Source organism: Taeniopygia guttata, chromosome W (assembly GCF_048771995.1).
Source record: "Taeniopygia guttata chromosome W, bTaeGut7.mat, whole genome shotgun sequence".
Classification (NCBI taxonomy): Eukaryota; Metazoa; Chordata; class Aves; order Passeriformes; family Estrildidae; genus Taeniopygia; species Taeniopygia guttata.
Window position 1 is genome coordinate 14980094 of NC_133064.1, and position 13775 is coordinate 14993868.

Sequence of the window (13775 nt, forward strand, 5' to 3'; positions counted from 1 at the left end):
AAAGCAAGATACAAAGGCAAGAAAAAGTTACAGAAAGCCCTTCCTCGTCCCTTGCGGAACGGGTTGGCAGAACTAAGGCAACGGACTGTGGCGGAGAGCAGCAGGGTGCGGCGGTGAGCACCGGCCAGCCGCCCGGGTGGACCACGGAGCGGCAGGCGGGTGCGGGGCCGGGCAGAGCGGGGCCGGGCAGCACCGAGCCTGAGGCGGCCCCGGGGCGGAGCGGACTTCGGCCGAGAGACAGAAGGCTCCTTGTTGCTGAGCAACAGCGCGAGGAGGGAGATGGGCGTTCCCGGGGGCCGACCCACAGTGACGCAGCAAGGACGGGAGCGAGACGGCGGCGCCTCCCCGCAGCACCCAGCAATGGCGGCGGAGACGCTGCACAGCCTGGTTGCCACGGTAACAACAACGCCGAGAGCAGCAGTGCCACCGATGGCGAGATGGCAACACTACAGCAAAATTTTCAACAGCATTTGTCCAATTCCTTGCAAGAGACAGAAGACGTAATGAAAAAGTATAGCAATACCGAGTGTTTTCCAAGATACCAAGAAGGATGGACATTATGCAAATCAAAGTTATTTCAAATACAATGTGGATGAAAGATGAAAATGTTAATAATGATTTAATTGCCAAAAATGTCTTTGAAAACAAAGATTTGAGAAAAGTCAGTCAGATGGAATGTTGGCATTGAGTTCACAATTTCCGGTTTTGAGTTTTATAGATAATAAGATAAGTGATGATTGTCAAGTTTTTATAGGTAATGATAAGTAGTGATTGTTACTAATGTTATATGAATGCTTTGAAAAGATTGTTTTAAACTATTTTAAACATTTCTTGTTGATAAGCTGATCATATAATGTAAGTTGTCTGATTTTTGTGATAAGAATTATTATTAAGATGTTAAGGTATTGAGGTGTTGTTTTAATATTTACAGTCAGTTTTCATATGTTTTATTGTCTTTCTAGGTGATTGATTGCAAGATGTGTTCTTTCAGGATCCTGTGTTTTTGACTCTTTAATTACTCGTGTGATTTTTTTTTTTGTCTAATCTTCTATGCAGCTGCAATTCATCTTCTTTTAAAATTTTTTTGTCCAAATTTTGGTTCAAGATTTCAGACTTCAAATTTTCAGATTTTTGAAGAAAAGGTTTGTTGTATTTAGAGAATTTTTGTCTTGAAGGAAATTTTGGAAAGGTTCAATTATTTGATGTTTTGATAAATTTTTAATAATAAGGTTTTTCACTTATAACTGTTATTTTTAAGACTTTTGTTTTAAACATATCCTCCAATTAGAGTTCGAGCTCTGGCCAAGCTCTGGCTCTACGTGGATGGTGTGATTGATCCAGATGTTTTCTGCATCAAAAAGTATTCAAGTCCTTTTGGCTTGACAATTTGACCATACAGGACAGCTCAGCCTCAAAGGGAGTTTGGAGAGACATGATCCGGACATGTTTTATCCAAATCTCTGTTGTTTTAAGGTTTTTCAGCTGCTGCAGACTCTGGGATGACAATTTGATAGTGTAGCACTTGGTAACTGTGATTTTATATGTAATATTGATTGTGTATTATCTGATTGATTTTTCTTTGTTGTTAGTTTCTTTACTATGTGCATTGTTTTGTTCTTAATGTTTTTTCATGTTTATAACAAAGATGTTGATATTTCCATTTCTTCATGCAAGTTTTAGGGAACAGAATTGAGAGAGGACCCTCCAGTCCCAGTGGGGGTGTTGGGTTTGTTTGTGTTTTAACAGGTGCAGAATCTGGATGGATTTCAGTGAAGAATGTGGAACTTATCAATTGCAAGAGGGCACTGATCTCTCCACAAGTGGATCAGAGGATGCACAGCAAAAGTGGATTGTGCAAAGATTTGTGTTTCACCCACAGAAGATCGTGGGCTTTGAGGTTTTTTTTTTATAAGTGTGTTTTTAATGATGTTATAGAATTTTTTTTTTTTTGCTAAGTTTTAATGAGTTTTAGTAATGCCTGTGATTTTTCTGTTCATCTTGCCATTGTCTTTCAATGGCAAAAGAAAAAGAGGGAGGTCCCAACGTGGATCAACAGCAATTCTACTTGAGTGGGTGTTTTTACCCGTCCAACCAAGACGTCTGGGCAGGACAGATGCTCTTGCTGCATTGATACGAAAAGGCAGAAACAGAATTTTAAAAATAGATGAAAAAGATATCAACCCGCAGTGATAACAACGTGAACAACAACAGTTTGCCTGGAACATCCCTGATGAATCCAGTTCTGATGAAAATTAATTTTGTAGAGTACAGAAAAATAAGTTGAAATATTATAAGTGTGAAGTTAGATTTATCAGAAGTTAGTTTATTAGAAGTTATAGTTTATGTTTAGAATTAAGATTGTTTCTTTCATGTTAAGCAGGGCATTCAAAAACCTGAGAAATATGTGGTGGGCCTCAATGTTTTTATTAAGCAGTGTTTTGGTTGTTGAAGTATCTGGAATCCTTGACATTGACAAGAGAGAAAATATGTGGATCACTTGGGCCAAACAAACTAGGCAAGATTAATTCTGCCTGTTGTTAGCCACACCGTTTAACCCCCTTTTTATACTTGTTTAATTGGAGTCTCGTTGGGTCCCATTGCAGAGTTCAAAACTTGGACCCGAGCTCAAATAAATTTAAATAGCACTCTGGGAGCGCAAGCTGTTGCATTTGTGCAAAACCTTAAATTTACTGATGACAGTTTTCAAGAATTTAGTCTTTTGGGTTCTGTCCCAGGAAATTACTGTTTGATATTTGGATCTTATGCTACCAAACCAACTCAAGAAAATGGAAAATTGACAGATGACGACACTTGGTTGTCTCCCAGATCACCATTGTATTACAACTATTTAGAATATTGTAACAATTTGACTCAATCTGTGACACCGCCAAGAGGTGGTGCAGGAAAACTGCCCCCAGGAACCTTCCTCATTTGTGGGGACCGAGCCTGGTCAGCAGTCCCTCAAAATGCTAGGGGAGGCCCATGTTATATCGGTAGGTTGACGCCTTTTGCTCCCACCATACATCAGGTTCTCGAATTCCCTCAGAAGACTCAACGAGCCAAACGCAGTGTTCTCCAAATGGACCCTAATTGTAAAGATATAGTGTCATTGTGGGGGCGTGCCTCTGTAGTAGTAGCCTCACTCTTTGCCCCAGGGGTTGCCTCATCAAAAGCGCTCACACAATTGAGAACTCTAGCCTGCTAGACAGGAAAACAAATTAATATCACATCTAAATTGATAAGTGAGCTTGCTGCAGATGTAGACGATACCCATCATGCGGTTCTACAAAACAGATCTGCAATTGATTTCCTTCTTTTAGCACAAGGACATGGGTGCGAAGAATTTGAAGGCATGTGCTGCATGAATTGTCTGACCATTCTCAATCGATTTATAAACAGTTAACGCAATTGAAAGAACATGAGAAAAAACTTACCGTAGTGGACACTCCATTTGATAACTGGCTCAATTCTTTAGGTTTTTTGGCTGAGTCAAAGATTTAATTCGTTTTGGTATTGTACTTTTTTTTTTATCTTTATAGTTATTTTAATTGTTATACCATGTTTTTACAGTGTGTGCAAAAATTAGTTCATTGCGCCTTCACTCCAGCCTGAGTAGCTCAAAAAGAAAAAGAGGGAATTGTTGCAGCATTATTGAGAGAAAGAGGACATGAATTATGAAATTTGAGCTACTCCAGTCTAGGCCTCAGATTGAGGCCTGGTGAGGCCTTCAAGCCTCTGACGCAGTTAGAAATTCAGAGCTTGTGGCGCAGATAGAAAAAAGTCTTAAGGTGTTGTGGGGACCACTGGGTTGTCTGGGTGTGAATTAGTATAGGTTTTATGGTGTAACGTGTAGGCCGTTTTAAGGAAAAGGTAAACAATGTTAGCCTACCAATTAGAGTGTCTTTGTTTTTGTAAACTATGTGGAAGCTTATATAAACTACCACCTTATCTTGAATAAACGGAAAACGCTTGATTAACCACATTGGTTTGAACCTGCGTTTGTCTTGTCCAGCTTTCTGTTTTTCTGAGATTCCCTGGCTTTAGCTATTTGTAAATCAACATCTGTATCGTTCCTCCGATTCAGACTTTCTATCAACGCAAAATGTTCTAAACAACGTTTCTCCTTCACACAAACCTCACACTTATCACTTGTAGATGTCTTAACTACCATCAATCCGCATTCAATCTGCCATTCCGGCTTATCTCGCAAGTGGAAAAACAAATCAATATAAGGAACCTCATCCCATTTTCCTTCGCGTTTACAAAACAACATCAATTGCAAAATAGTGTTATGTTGCAATGTTCCATTCGGTGGCCATTTTTCACCACCTTCCAAGACATATTCTGGCCACCATGTATTACAGTAATCAATTAACTTACCCTTATGCAAGCCTTGCCCAAAATTACCTTGTTTCCAATGTGCTAATGAGCACCCCAAAGGAGAAGAACGTGGTATGGGGGCATTGCCGCCCAAAATCCTTTAAGCTTCTCCATATTACAGCTACAAAACACCACAAATTGCCGAACCTGCAACGCTTTCACGATGTCTAACGGACGGCGCCCAGGCTTTACCACAGGAATTCCTTTAACCCAACCGAGCGTAGCTTTCGCTGCGTCTTATCGGCAGGTTCCACACCAAATTAAAAGCACCTTACCTCTCTCCAGGGGACGTTGTAAGCGGCGGAGGGTCGCGGCGCCGATGTGAAACGTAAACTTTAAGGCATTTAGAAATTTTGAGGAGCTAAGATTTTAGTTAGAAATAAGCCTTACTAGAGTTAATTAAAATAATAATAAATGAGTAGGCCTTGATGAAGTTAAAAGATAGTAGTTAACTAATAATTGATTGCTTGTCAGTACAATGTTTAGTTAGCTGAGTTTATAATGAAGAATATAGAAACTGAAAAATAGCTTTTAGGAACATAAGACAATTGTGGGCCTCCTCTGTTCTGAAACCAATTGAAGACAAAGAATGGGAGTTCTACCAAGAGTTCATTTGTCATACTTGCATTGAAAAGGTAGAAAGGTCAGAACGAAGAAGACTTCATTTACTTCCTCATTTTGGGACCCCTCCCCATGAAAGGGACCACCGACCCATTTCAAGGGACAAACTACGGATGCTTAATAGCTTTTGGAGTGATTAGCATACGAAGCGGGGAATGGGATGTACTAAAATGATGAATATGTATTTGTATTTTGTGTATTCAATACTTGTATGGATAAAAAGACTCTGTAATCACCTGGAAGGTGCGGTGTGTATTTGGGAGCTATCCCGCACGCTGCCCGGCGTCGAATAAACATACACTTTCTAACTTTAAACTGTTAGAGAGTTTTTGTCCGTCACAGTTGGATATCGATACTAGATCAATATCCATATTTTTTAATAAATCATTTTGGCGAGCCAGCCAGGAGGACTGCTCTCTCTGGCCGTGGGGCCAGTGGGGTCCAGGACCGCTCTGGGCGCCCACCCAGAAATTTCTGGGAAGAGGGATCCTGCGATCTCGCTGACTACCCGGGGAAAGACCGGAACCTGCTGGACTACGGACAAGAGGTATGTTTATATTTGGGGGAAGGTACCTTATTATATAGGCAGTTAAAAAGACACGAGAGACATCTCATATCCGAGGTTGGTAGTCTGCGTCTCGTAGAGGAGGCAGCAGTACCAGAGGTTTAGCAGTCTGTGTCTCGTAGAGGAGACAGCGGCTGTGGTGTTGTGGATTTGGATTGGAGCAGGGGTGGCTCTGATCTCAGTTTGTAATTTAAAAGGTGCACCTTAGTAATTCATAATTTGGGTGGTTAGTCTGAACTTTGGGACGCGAAGCGTCCTGCTATGACAATTTGGGTTGTGGCCCCGAGCGCTGTATGTGTGTATTGTAACCGGATCCGTGTTCCGTGTTTGTTTAATGAGTTTGTGATTTTGTGTGTTTAGGCTGTGGAAAACTATTTGAGCATTGTATTTGTTGTGGTTTGTAAGAGTTAGTGTTGTGAGCATTATAATTTGTGTGATTTGGCGTGTGTTAATAATTTTTGTAAGTGTTTTTAGGAGCTTTGTGAACTTGAAGTTCTAAGAGGTTTGTGAAATTGTTATTTGCTTTGTAAAGAAATACTGACCTTTGGGAGTGCAGACTGATTTAAAGTATTTGCATGGTGCTTAGATTGTGTGTATTTGTGTGAATTTGGGCAGCGTGTGCTTTTGGCTGTGAAAATTTTATTTGATATGTTGTTGGATGAAAATCTTTGTAAGTTGAATTTTTGTTTTATAGCTAGAGGGTGAAGTGAAAAGCCTAAAATACTTTTAAGATAGTCCTGGTGATTAGAAGGTCATTTGTCTCCCAGATAACTAGAGGAGAATTCAGGCTCTGTGACCTCAAGATACATTTTTCAACTGCCTGGAAAACCCCAGGTTTAGCGAGTGAGTGTTTGCTGGTAGTTTATTCCTCCCTCCCCTTCACTCCTTGTTGAAAGATTTGTGTTGTGTTTTGACTGAAGTTTGTGTGATTTTAGGAAGACCTTGTTAGAACATTTGTTGAATGTGTTTGGGGTTGTGAAAAACCCCAGGGTGTTTTTTTGTGAGCCTAAACTATTAGAATTTAGGTCCTCCTGGAAAAAGAGAAACCCGGTTTTGCAGCTGCGAATACGCAGCCGAACTTTGCATTTTGTAACATTTTCAATCAAAGGGTGAGAGAAATTTGGTCAGAAATCCGAAAATTTTTAGAACAGGCTATAGGAGTGGTTCACACAGCTCTCAGTGCCGTGTGGAGTCACGAAATTTCGGTCGAAACTGGACTGACAGTTTGTAAGATTTCCATTTGTCCTTTGTTTACAGTGCGACAGGAGATATGCTTGGCTTTTAGCTGCAAACTTGCTACAGTGTATGAAAGGTTGAATACAGTTTTTAAACGAATTTTTACAGTAATATACCCAGAGCAAAACATAACAGAGGATTTGATTTAATGAGTGAAGTTTGGTTTTTTGTTGTTTTTTCTTTGTTTTTTTTTTTCTTTCCCTTATCTTTTGTATACACAAGTTTTTCCTTAACAGCTGCTGTTCTGAACCTTGTTTTGAAGGGAGAAAAGGTGAAAATTAACTAACAAATTATTTTACCCCTTTTGTTTGCTGGCATAGCTATATGACCAGGACCGGGAGAAACAGGAACCGAAAGCCAGGTTCAGGAGTATTCCCCTGCCCAAATAAAGATTGTTATTGTAATCCGTGGATTGTATTTCGGTGTGTAGTCTGTCAGGATTTGTGGGTCTGAAAAGGGTACAGGTGGCTAATACCTAAGACTGGAATTTGTGCTTTTTGTCGTTCAAAAGAACAAGAGGATATTAAAGATGTATTTCCTTTTCAGGACCCAGTGTGGGATCCCAATGAACCTGATGAATTAGCACAGCTTAAGACATATCAGGACTTTATAGTGAAAGGTCAGAATGAGGAAGACTTCATTAACTTCCTCATTTTGGTACCCCTCCCCATGAAAGGGACCACCGACCCATTTCAAGGGACAAACTACGGATGCTTAATAGCTTTTGGAGTGATTAGCATACGAAGCGGGGAATGGGATGTACTAAAATGATGAATATGTATTTGTATTTTGTGTATTCAATACTTGTATGGATAAAAAGACTCTGTAATCACCTAGAAGGCGCGGTGTGTATTTGGGAGCTATCCCGCACGCTGCCCGGCGTCGAATAAACATACACTTTCTAACTTTAAACTGTTAGAGAGATTTTGTCCCTCACAGTTGGATATCGATACTAGATCAATATCCATATTTTTTAATAAATCAGATGGGCTCCCCGAGAGTCCCTCGGTGCCAGCTGGAGCGTGATCGGGTCGTGGGGTCCTCAGCAGCGCTCGCAGGGTCCCATCTGGGTCACCAAAATGTTAGCGTTCGGAAACACATAAGCACGAGATATGATTATATGCAGGTGCTTTTATTAAGAGCTCTGGGAGTCGGAGTAGAAACTCAGATCTGACTCCGCCATAGGTTTCGAGCTGAACGTATTTTATACCCTATCATTGTATAACTTACACATTAATTATTAAACTTACATTGTTCTATTGTATACATTGGCATGAGTTTATAGTGATCCTTTCTTAGGTCCATGACCACAGTTTCACATGATTATTCTTTCTGATTAAACAGTAATTATATTTAATGACTAAACAGTCGTCACATCTAACAATTATATCAATTATCATGTACTAGCTACATAGTACTATTTCTTCCTGTGCTAAAGGTATTTACCTTTCCAAAGCCTACTAAGTTTTTTTTTTTTTTTTTTTGTTAACCCTAAATCTCATGATTTAAAAACCCTTTTACTATCATTGTGATGATCGTGAGGCAAAAATGAGGAGAACTTTGGACCGTCTCTTACACTGCCCCAGCTGGGACCCCAGAAGCGGCGCTTGGTAGTGGCAGGGAGTCACTTTGCTGCTACTGCGAGGCATCCAGTCGGCTGTGCTATGAGATGCCTTGACACCTGCAGGACAGCGCCTGGCTGCGGAGCGGAGTTTGCTGTTGCTCTGCCAAGCCCTGCCACACCAACTACAGACTCAAAGGACACAGGAGATGATGCCATCGCTGCTGCCACTGCTGAAACAGCACGGCACTGTAGTTTTCCATTCAACCCCCGGGGGTCCACTTGTGCTGAGCCACCACTTTAGAAAGCCCCCAGACAGCAGCTGCCACACTGGGACCGAGAAAGCCTGGTCGCAACACAGCTTGATGGTTGCGGGGCTGTGGTGCTGTTGCATCCTGGGGGAGAGGCGCTGAGATGGGGGACCAGCGCAGCCACGCACCACACCACTCCCACTGTAGCTGAGGTTCTGGTTTACTGCCTGCTGCTGCTGACGAGCCGGTGCCACAGCTGCAGTCCCCAGGACTGGGGTATCCTCCAGCCAGCCAGTGCCGGCAAGCGAGACCCACAGCCATGGTCTCTGTCCCGGCCGGGGCTGCAGCTCCCTGGGACTGGGGGACTCTCCAACAGCCAAAGCCCTTTGAACAGAGCAGAGCCCCACTCCCTACCACAACTCAAACCCACCACTGCTGCTTTCCAACTGCAGTGCCTAGCAGGGGAGGCTGCGGTTTCTGTTGGCTGCAGTTTCTGTCCGCAGGACCCATTTCTGGTGACTAATTAAAAAAACTCCTTTGATAAAGCCATCAAACATCAGACTTGACAGAGAGTTATAAAAGCAAGTACCATCCCAATATTAATTTCTGTGTATGCCTTCACAGTTTTAGTTATAATTGGCAATGCTACATCCCTGTCTTCTCAAATATGCATTAATTTTCAGTAAAGTGTTGTTTTCCTATTCCAAAAATCTTACCGTTTCAGTTATTAGCGGAAGTGTTTTGCATTTCAATAACATTTCACATTTCCTTTCAAGGATGCTTGTTGGTTTCTTTTGTACATAACTCCTAGCCTAATAATTTCTTTAAAGAATTATTTAATTTATACAAAGGAATGTTATTGTTTTAGTCCATAACTATTATCCAAAACTGACTTTTACAAATTGAATGCTCACGGAAGTGCTAATTTGCCAAACTTAAGTACTGCAGCATTCAAGAGAAAACATACACCCAGACCAAAACAGATGCTTTACACTCACTTGTCTTATGAGGTACCATCAGGTGAGGCAGAATGAAACTGAGATCTGAGACCCTTTCTACCAGACATTCTTGACCATGTTTAATTAAACCAGTATTGTGTGGAGTTGTGTTTTTAGATTCCACTGTATACAGGTTCAAAATGGTTTGTCCCTCTGTACCCCCCTGTGCCCTTTTTGGTTCATCCCAGGTTATCCCATCAGCACCTGTGTATACCATCAATCCCCAAAACCCTGACTCATGCCCCTGACCCCTCCTGGGTCACTGGACAATGGCCTGGGGCCCCTCCCCTCCTCCCTCCGAAGTGGATACCCCAGCTGTCCTCCCCTCGGAGGGCCACTCCCATGTCTTCTCCCACTGGCTGATTGGGTTTCCCCGCTGTCGTGGTTTAACACGGAAAAAAAAAATTTCTGGAAGGAAAAGGTCGATTTAGACATTGACCAATTGAAAGTAGACACGCTTCTGAGAACACAGAGGGGTTAAAAGCAGAATTCCCAGAAGAACTCACTCTCTTTAGTTCTGGTCAGGGTGCAGTGCAGGCTCTCCCCTGCCCGGCAACGAGCTAGGTGGGGGAGGGGAAAAGCCATGTGGCCTTCGGAGATAGGCCCAAGGGTGGAGGGACTGGAACCGGGCTGGCCCCCTGCAGATGGAAGGGTGGAGAAATCTAAGATGTTTCCTTTCCCCCCCCAGAGTCTCTCTCTCTCCCAAGAGAGAGAAAGAGACAACAGTAGTTTTGCCAGCAGTTCACCGCGGGGAAGGAGAAGAGCGGCGGGGCCACAAGGTGCCCAGCCGGGCTGTGGGAGCTAGAGCCTGGGCAGCAAGCCATCTTTGGGAGTCGGGACTTTTAACGTATCCTTGAGAAAATAAAAGCTTTGTGAAATTTTCCTCCTCCTCAGTTTGAAATAGAGGAAGAGAAACAGCCTGGGACCTGAGATGTTGGAAGGAGAAATTCTAAGTGGAAGGAGATGATAAAGTAACTTTTAGCTAAACTTTTTCTTGGTAGCCACAGACTGAACTGATCTTCTCCTCCAAGAAAGACTGTATTTTAAAAAGATGCCAATAAGCCAAAAAGACCTGCTTCAGCTGGAAAAAGACTGTCACTGTGCCTTCCCAAGTCTTGCTAGCACTAGTGGCTTTGCCGGGATTCAAACCCAGGCTGCCGGCGTGGCAGGCGAGAAGTCTACAGCTGAGCCATCGGGGCTGTTGCTAGGTTACCAAGTCTCGGCTAGCCCAGAACCTTTAGCACTGCGGCAGCAAAGGCCACTCTCATGTGCCGCTGTGGGCACGAGGTGTGGCCTGTGGGAAGTCGAAGCCACCAGACTGAAAGACACGCAGAGCGACTCTGACAAAAGCAAGGAGCCATCCTTCTGGGGGTATCAGAGTTCCGAGTTTATTGGCTCAAAGAAGATAAGCTCCAAAAGGCAACGGGCACCGTGTGCCCTGCTTCTTAAAGAGGGGTGGTAACAGGGGGAGGAAACAGCAGCCAACCAATGGGATAACACCTGGGGGTGGTAACAGGGGTGACACGCAGGGGAAACTTCCAATGAGGTAGGAGGGAGGGAGAGGACCCCAGAGACCAGCCTATCACTCGAAGCCCTGGATGGAACTTTCTAGGTGGAAGGGAGAGGTCTCTGAGAGACAGGCACGCTCCGGGGTGTGCCTGGGGGAAAATAACTCAGCAGGAATACAATGAACTGGGTGGAGGGAGGAATGACAGGCAGACAGAGGAGGGAGGAGAAGGAAGGCTGGACCATTTTACAAAAAGAGGGGGACAGGGAGTAACCATAACTGGGGGGAAACTTAAAACACACTCCAACAACAGACAAAAGTAAAGCAAACAGAAAAAAATTAAAGAAGTTTGTAGTAGTGCCCCCTGTCTTCGCAGAGGAAAAAGAGAAGATCTCTGTTCTTAGACCCTCAGCCCCAGGGGAAAATGGGGGGGGGACTGTTAGTCCCAAAAATAAAAAACTAAACTATTATTTTTTCCCCTCTTGGCAGGGCATCCTTGAAAGGAAAAATCCTAAAAGCAGTCTATCTATCCATACATTAATAGTGAGAACACTGTGCATAAAAAAGAAAAGGTCACCATTAGCAAACTTTTTTTCTCCGGGCGGTGCCATGTAGTGACGTAGAAGCACAGTATGTGGCAGCTGTGTTTCTTAGGGGATCTGTGACACAGGAGAAGCTCCTCTGTCCCTGCAAATAGACTGGGTGTTGATCATGTAGAGGGTGGAAACCTGATTAAGGTCCAAATTGTGTCTCACTATAGTTTATTAGAGTTAGGTAGTAAGAAGAAGAATGCTTTAAAAAGTTTTCATTTTAAATTGTGTGTGTTTCTTTCTTCTTTTTTTCCTCTTTTATAGTAACATAGTAGTAGTAGCTTAATAAAGTTTTTTTTCTTGTTATTAAGCTTAAACCTGCTTTACTCTGTTCTCAATTGCATTTCACAGCATCAATTAAGAAATTGCATTTTCATAGGGGCAGTGGCATTGTGCCAGTGTCAAACCATAACATTTTTGGTGGAGAATGCGGGTAAATCGAAAGATAAGATAAGATGGTAATAAGATAAAAGCTGTGAAATGAGATTAAAAAAAAAATAAGAGCAAAGCATGTGTTAAATTGTGAGGTAAATTAGAGTAGAAGTTTAGTGTATGTTGCTGTTTTATGTAGAAGTGTGTTAAATGTAATTTTAATAATGATTTTTATAATCTATGTTCTCAGAGGCAAAGAGTAAAGTGTCGTGGTTTAACACGGAAAAAAATATTTCCGGAAGGAAAAGGTCAATTTAGATATTGACTAATTGAAAGTAGACACACAGTAGACTGGCATTGTGCCAGTGTCAAACCATAACACCCGCCCTCCTTATATCAGGGGCTGTTCAGACCCCGAGATGCCTCTTTTCTGCTGGATGCATTTGGGTTCAGTTGGGCTTCGGGCCTGTCCTCGCAGTCTTATTAAACTTCAGAGTTATCCCCAGAAGAGTGACGCCTCCTTCCTTGCCGGTGGGACCAGCAGAGACCTTGGACCCACGAAGGCACTTCCTGAAGCCCTGCAGGGATCAGCAGAGAGCGCCTCTTGCTGTCTGTCCGCCCTGTGGAGAGCTAGCTGGGGTGGCAAGAGATTTGCTCTTGTGAAGTGGGGACAGGGCTCAGCAGTATTGTTTCCACCATGCCTGCAAATGATAAGAATTATGTTAAAAGTAACATCAATTCCTTTGACTTAAAGAAAACTTACAGTATGTCATCTCTTACATGGATTTTACACTACATTTTCAATATTCTAACTTGACAAAAGTGTTGTATTGCACTAAATAGTTTAGTTAGTTGTTGTTTTGCACTGGGTTTTGTATTTTGCACTGAATAGTATGTTTGTATTCCTCTCTCTTATCACATGGTCTTCCCCTCCCCCCTAAGTCCCATTGGCAGTGTGCAGTTTCCCCCCCTCACGCGGCCCCTGAAGATTCCGACTAGCTCAGAGATAAGGGGCTGTGAGGGGAGGAATATCAGGAGAGGGGTATAGGTATTCAAAAGAGGCTCTCACCCCAGGGTAAAGCTGGTACAGCTCTCTTTATTCTGTGGTGTCCATGTGGAGAGCAGGGCAAAAGAGAGGGAACAGGAAATGTCAGGGGGTCTATATAGGTTTTGGACAGGGTGGGCTTTCCTGGCTCTTCGCCAACCCCGTTGGGGCAGAAAGGAGGATCCAGGGGTTATATTGATCAGAGTCACAGGGTCCCGGGGGAAGGGGGGCACAGGGTGCCCATGAGCTCACTGTAACACCTCCCCCTTATTTGTTAAACAAGGTTACAAGAATTCACTGGGCTCAATCTAACCCTGAGCAGGGTCCCGAACGCCAAGGTTAAAAGGAACAAAATAACAAGGACTAACAAAATTGATCTAACAGCAGATGTCCACCACCCCGTGAATCCCCAGCCCTTAAACATTCTTTTCAGCATTCGCAGGATGACAACTTGCATGGGGTTTATCACAGGGTTGAGTGGGAGGTAGGTTTTCTCTAAAAGGGAAGAACAAATATTTTAAGAACATGTTAAAGTTTCTGTTTCTGCCGGAAGGAATTCATGCTTAGGAACATTCCTCTTCTATCCGGCGGCGTCTTCTCTTTGAAGCATCAGCTACTTGCTTCTTGTCCCCTTCTGTTTGACCTGGAT

General features: G+C 43.0%; 1 long non-coding RNA gene across 3 annotated transcripts in view; it reads left to right on the forward strand.

Annotated features, from left to right (window-relative positions):
* The window catches only part of LOC116806944 (uncharacterized), a 56298-nt gene that overhangs the window by 27306 nt on the left and 15217 nt on the right, over window positions 1–13775 (forward strand). The window contains exon 4 of one of the 3 annotated variants that reach the window (XR_012053376.1): window positions 7349–7714. The exons of 1 other annotated variant lie outside the window; for it this stretch is intronic. This is a non-coding gene — a long non-coding RNA (uncharacterized lncRNA). Of the gene's footprint in view, window positions 1–1746; window positions 2859–7348; window positions 7715–13775 lie in introns of those variants that run through there. One more of the 3 variants, XR_012053377.1, reaches the window with a different exon arrangement.